The sequence below is a fragment of the Ruditapes philippinarum genome, unplaced genomic scaffold (genome assembly GCF_026571515.1).
Source record: "Ruditapes philippinarum isolate M1 unplaced genomic scaffold, ASM2657151v2 ctg4530_1_1_1_1, whole genome shotgun sequence".
Lineage (NCBI taxonomy): Eukaryota > Metazoa > Mollusca > Bivalvia > Venerida > Veneridae > Ruditapes > Ruditapes philippinarum.
In genome coordinates, this window is record NW_026856918.1 from 7,359 (window position 1) to 14,716 (window position 7,358).

Sequence of the window (7,358 nt, forward strand, 5' to 3'; positions counted from 1 at the left end):
GTTTTAACATATACGTATATTGCATCATTCGTTCGTTTGTTCATTCGTTCGTTCATTTATTAATTAATTAATTAATTAATTAATTCATTCATTCATTCACTCACTCATTCATTCATATGAACAATATATCAATATTGAAATACAGTGCGGTAAATGGAGATATAGGCCTCTCAGCAAAGATACAACAAATGATAGAAAGTAATAATAAAAATAATATAATTAGAAAGTATCATGAATAAAGTAATATTTTAAATGAACAAAAAAAGTTTTACTTTTTCCTAGTGACTGAAGGACAAAAGCTCTGAAAATTGTTTCTTTGAACAGCTTTCAGCGTTATTCATCCTTGTCGATGAATTGCTGTCGATGTTATCATTAAAAAGAGGCGAACAGCTGATGACGTTACTAAAATTTTGATGACAATCAAACTTAAACACCTTATAACTTTAACAGAAAAGCTTTTTTGAAGGTATGGTTTGGAATATTTAATGACAAAATGTTGACGTTCACGAATCGTATGAAAAAGGGATTAATTATCATATGAAAATATAAGTTTTTGTGACTTCAAACTAAAAATACCACATCTCATCGGATAGTGTGGTTATTTTCAGTCAAAATTCATGTGAAGTAAAGCTTGCACAGGGCCAGAAATTTGTTAGCATGCTTCTTTGGATGTTGACTATGAATCCATACCATTGATTTACTTCAACACAGTTTGGATATGTTAAAAATAGATGCATACTTACCGTACGTCAATTGTATTCCCCGCACCGACATGTATACTCTGGAACAGCTGTGGACGCTGGAACAGCTGTCTGCTGCCCATTTAAATGTACGGTTTGCAAAATACTTGTGATTGTATGAAAAGAATATTTTTGTAACTTCTCCCAGGAAATATTGGCACACTCACTAAATGGTTTTAAAAGGTCTAAGCCCCATTGAAAGAATTGTGTTCTTTACCTGAACATTTTATTCTCTTTACACACTTTTTTAAAATTTGTATACTTTAAACAATGTTTTCGAACAATATAAAAATAACATAGTTTTATCCATGACAAATTCGAAAAAGCATTAGATATACTAGTTTCATACATTTTAAAGTGTAACGTTTGTCAATTTCATTATCTGTCCATACAGATATTCAAGATACAATTTCTTAAGGAGCATCCTAGCCATTTTACATTTTATTTTTGAAAACGAGTTTTTAGTAGTTGAACAAAAATTCCTTCAGATCCAAATTGAGTTAAAATAAAGTTGCAAGCATACATCCTTATAATTTTCTCATCAAGAAAAATGTCAATTAAACATAAATTGACACTGGCATACGTCGGTTTGCTTTTAAAATAATTAACGTTACACGGCACTTCTTAGGAGACTTATTTGACTTTTTTTTACAATTAAACATTATTACTTTGATGATGAAATAATCATTATCAAGAAACATTACCTTAATTTAAGCATGACAAACATTAACAAACATTAAGACATGCCTCGAGGGAAAAATCAGATTTTTTCCTTTTGTTTACTTTGCCAATGCATGCATGAATTATTGTGTTAAACATCATGCATATTCGAGGAGCTCGTCCAGAAAAGTATATAATTTACATATATATAGATAATAGAGAAATTGTCTAATGACATATTGTTTTAGTTTGTCATTCAATTATTTTTTATTTTCATTCAGTTTTTATTTGCAACTCTTTTTTCTAAAATTAATATAATTTACAGTACAAAAAAAAAACAAGAAAAATTGAAGTTGGACCATTTGTATATTACGGATTTTATTTCCGGTGATATCTTATTCCATTACCTGTCTTAAAATGTCCCTTATACGTAGATGATAAAAATAAGTTTAGGCATTTTAAATTAGCTTATACAGAACTTGTTTCAATTTAAAGGTGTACATTTTTGTGTATGAAGCTAAATGCTCAGAGACACAATCTCGAATCCATTCATGGAATATACCAGCTTTACTTTATATTTGTCTCTTAATTTGGGAAATGGGCAAATTGAAATGAAAAACTTCATTTGCAGAAATAATTACAATCGATATTTAAAACGAATGCTCCAAAATGTTATTCTAGGAAATCTCGTAAAATTTCGCATTTGCTTAAGAAAAACAGTGAGTGAAATTAAAAGTGACATCAGTTTGTGATCCTTAAAATAATTTATTTGTCTAGGGACTGCTACTTAACAAAGCAGCTAGGCATCAACTTTATCTTTGAAACTGATTGTAATCAAAACAGTATAAAAATGGTATTCAAATAAGGGTGATTACTTGCATATTTTCACGATTTTCCATCTATCCGTTTCATGTATTTTTTAATATATTCATTCATAATTTTGTCAATATACATCAAATTTAAAATGACAAGACTTGTAATATTGTATTCCTTTTTAAGAATTCCAAATAAATGAGTATTTCAAATGCTACATAGTATACATTCTGTTTAGCAACATTTTGTTATTTAAGTACGTACCCATTGCTCCAGAGATATTTAATAGTTTGAGTCTGTCTTTGCAGTTTAACTAAGGTCGTTTCTGGATGTATCGTTATAAATGTAGTTTTATAAGTATAAAACGTCCATCATTGTATCCATACAACGAGAGTCTGTAAGGCAAAATTGTTCCATGACAGAAAATGTACCCATGCGGTACTTATTTGTATCATTTAAATCATGTTTTGTCCCGGAATCATGCATACTTCATCTACATTTTATATCATAAGTAAGGTTAAACTAGTAATAACGTGTCACGTTGACGGTTCCATAGTATTTGCACATCAAACAATGATAGTTGATTTTATATTAAAGACAATTTCTATGTTTAAAATTGAGTTTTTTTACTTTAGGCGTTGCTATAAAATGGATGGAATATAGCTTACATTTGAAACTGTTTTTCATGAACATACTCAATCAAAACAAATCTTCAACCTTTTATTTTTCCCGTGTTGGGCGACACTTCAGGCTTTCGTTTTGACATTTCATTCTCATGCAAACGCTTAATGTAATTCTTAATTTCAGCTAGAATCATTTCTTCCGCTCACTCTATAATTTTGAATAATATTATTACTTAATAACTTAATGAGCTTAAACCCATAATTGGTCATGTAATAGAAATACATTCCTATAACTTTTAACTATGGCTTCATTGTTAAAGGATATAACGACATTTGTGCTAACATGTCTACACCGAAACCTTTCAATGAACATTTTATGTATGTAATTTTAGCTTTCAAAGCCTAATAAAACACGCAGTCAGCATCAAAATGTGTTTAAAATTGATTAAAGATTATTGGTCCGCAATGGAAGATTTTTAATACCAATACATAATTATGTTAATAGTATCTAGTATCATATATGACAACAAACCACGGGAGAATTATATATAAGTAGTAGATATAAGCCGAAAACTGTCCAACATGTAACATATTGAATTTCATGAGGCGCGTAGCGGCGAAGGGAATTCAATATATTACTTATTGGTCAGTTTGAAGCTTATATCTTACTTAAATTACTACTTTTACTATCAAATGTCATGTTATCTATCGGAAAATTAGAAATAATGTATTTTTGAGCTAGAAATATGCAATATTAATGTTTTAGCAATTATCTTTTTCTTACTTGCAAAACCCTATAGGTAGCCTCTTGAATAACAAAATGTCCGTAGCATGAAATTTTCGTGTTTTGAAATATGACCAATTATGTACATGAACACAATGATATACACAAAATATACCAGTTAAACAAAATATTGGACTTACACACTTACATTATACATGAATTTACATTTTGGGATTTTTACAAGGAATTATAATAAAAATGAAATGTGTTCAAATTTGTGTTCAATCTCGGATATTTTAAATGATTGACTGAAACAATCTATGACTTTTAAGAAGGATTTTTACTGACCATTTAGTGTTAAAATGATATTTTTACTTAAGTAGAATTATACGTATGTAAATTTTGGATATTTATGCAACAAAATGATATTTTCTTATTTTTGAATTGATATTTGCCTTACCACAGGAGTCTGGAATCGTTTCTTTATATAAGCAGTTTTTTTGTTTTAAATACTAGTAGATGAATTTATTTTCTCTATTGAATTTAAAAGCTGACAATTACCCTTATTTAAAAAGTTGACTTAACTGAAACACACAATAAAGCAAATCATGTATGATTGTCAAATTAAGGTATACATGTATTTAAAACAGAAACAAACGGACAATAGACAAGAAATTAATCCCATACAAATCATATCCTAACTGACGCTCCGCTATCTTTCACTTGGAAAGCGTAAACAGTGATATGATGTTAAAAGCTTGAAAATCGAAAATCAGTAGGTTTGGAATAATAATTCGTTAAACAAGACTAGTATTGTTCTTTTCCTAAAATAATGTAATTGCGTTATGGGCGGAGGAAAGACATTGTATCTTTCCTCGTGTTAACTTCTGAGATAAGAGGCTACGTTTTACTTAATCGTTTTTTGTTTTTGTGTTTTTTTATGTTTTTTCTTTTTTATTTGGAGAATTTTCTACAAAATCCTGTCGTCATGCAAGTTTATTTGGAGATTTTCCCACAAATCCTGTGGCCATACAAGCTTCTTTCAAGAGACGACACGCTGTCTAATATTAATGAGTTACACGATTAATATTGGAGTTACACATTAATATTGGACACTTACCTGTACTGTATAAAAAATACAGTACGGTCAGAACAAAGGAATGACGTCATAGTAGTAATTAAAGTGTTGTTAAAGATAACTCGATACGACTATCTGTATATTATAGCAGATAAAAAATTGTTCTAGAACAAGATATCGTTAGTCATATGTTAATACTAAATAACTCTATCAAAATTTATTTTTTGTTGAAATGTTTAATGAATTATCCTATTGATACATTTCTATTGTTTTTAATTTATTGTTTGAATATTTGAAATGCGTTAAGCGAATGTCTCTACTGAAGACAAATTCACTTACAATTGCGTATATTTTATAAATAAAAACGGTGTCGAATAAATAAACGAAGTATTGTTCATTTTGCCATATAAAGAAAATAATTACTATATCAAACAAGTGTTTTACGTTTTAAGACGATTAGAATGATAGAAATAGGACACTTAAGAAAGGCTATGTAGTGAAGGGTAAAATACAAATGCCAAACATTCCGCTTTAATAGCTGATACTAATGGAAACCGAATGATAATAATCGTACACATAGTTTCCGACCATTAACTACACCACTGTGCTAATTTACAAATGTTGATTATTCACAGCAAGAAAGAATTATGTAAATTGCGAAATATCAAAAGTAGGGTCAAGTATTATAAGCGTCCGATGATTTGGTTTTGTTTGTTTGGTTTCAAGGCGCACCAACACAGCATAGTTCAGATGACGCCTAAACAGGAAAGTTGATTTTGATTTAGTACCTCGGGTGTTATGAACCTCAAAGCAAACCACGGGTCAAAACAACCTCACCAGATGAAATCCGATTAAAAAAGGAAGACGGCAATAGCTAAAGGTATAGCAAGCAAGGTGGTACAGATATGTCACCCTTTCTTTATATATGATGAACTAGTCATTATCTAAATGATTGAAAAAAACATAACGGACACTTAAAGTAAGCAAGCATGTATAAGGTTTCTATTTCACAGTAAAGGCATACAGAAAAGCATGACAAATGCATGGTTACCCTGATACAATTGCCATTATTAGACATTTGTGTGAAAAACGGGCATGCTTACTTTTCGCACAACCTATGACAGTCTATTTAAATCATTACACATCCATTTATACCATATATTCGAGGGACGTATCAACATCAGTGCCCTCATTGTGAAGTATACTAGTACAATGTATGCACAGGTTATTATCGGAGGATTTGTTTCTTTGAGACTGTTATATTCCAAGCCAAAAAAAGAGGATATATTTCAGTTGTAAATCAATCAGTCAGACATGTTTATCGCTTTCACATGCTCTATATGCGCAAAACACAAGAGGAAAATGCGTGCAGTACATATAATAAATGCTAATTTCTCTTTCGAATAGATAGGATCTTTTAGAAGAAATTATATGTTTCAGCTTAAGCATCATTAAATTTTGGTATTTGTTTAAAAATATCATAGATGTAAAAGGAAAGATCGATCAAAATTTTAACAAATCCTTTTAATATCACGTTTAAATATCGGACACAATCAATGACATTTTATTTGTTTACATAATATTTTTTTATAATACCCAATAAATGACGGTCCTGTAACCGGTTATTTTCTTTTCACAAACTTGTATTTACTTTCAATAAAAAGAGCTAACTGTTCAAGACATATTCGATGCAGAAACAATTCAAGATCAATGTCCGAAACATAGTTAAGTAATTATTTGTTATTTTAGACTATAAAATATTAGTTTAATTATCACTTTTATTAATACAATTTGTGATTTGCAATTTATTTCTTAATGGTTCCTTCACCTGGTGTTAAAAGAATTCCATAGCGCTTATAAGATTTGTAAGCTTTTTTCTTTATTCCTCTTAGAATCGATTTATCCAATCGATTGTCCCAGAGACAATAATGCTTCAACTATAAAGATAATCTTTGACATTCAGTCCATGGACACTTAAAATTTCTCCACAAATATCAAGCAGATATCAATTTATAGAATCTATCTGAATTGTTGCAGATTATTTATTTTATTTTGAGATAATGTCCAATGTTGATTTTACAATGAAGCTTCGATACCAAAAATAGTGACGTTCAATTCTCATTTTAAATTTGACTTGCGTAATGTAAATTGTTATTTTGTAAAATTGTAAAATGAAGGTTCTCTAAAGTCGTTTACTCAATAACTTAAAATTATTGAATGTCCAATCTTTATGTGTGATCTTTCTTTAATTCTGCGGAAATGCTGCAAAAGCATCAACATCTGTATAAGGAAAAAAATGTATGTATTGATTGACAATGAATCGTTACATGTACAGTTCTTAATGTCCGCTCATATTTCATGATGAAGTCGAATATTCGTTTGCTGCTCTAAATTTTGTTTGTCTTCTTAACTTGAACGACAAGTATAGAAAATATTGTGCAATTTAACTTATTTTGATACAATTCGTTGAGAAAAGAACGGAAAAACACAAAAAGTAAAATTCTTCCATGTCAACTTTGCACCTTGAACAGTTACTTTATTTTGAATGTCTGGGAAGTGTTTGTCTCTTCTTTGTTTAAGAATATTTTAACAACAGTCGCTGCATTTCTGTGTTAGAAATAGATGAATACATATCAGATACAAACACCATTCAGGGACTTTTAATGTTACCTTTTCAAAATAACAATGACATTTCACAGACATTATTCTGTCTTCATCTG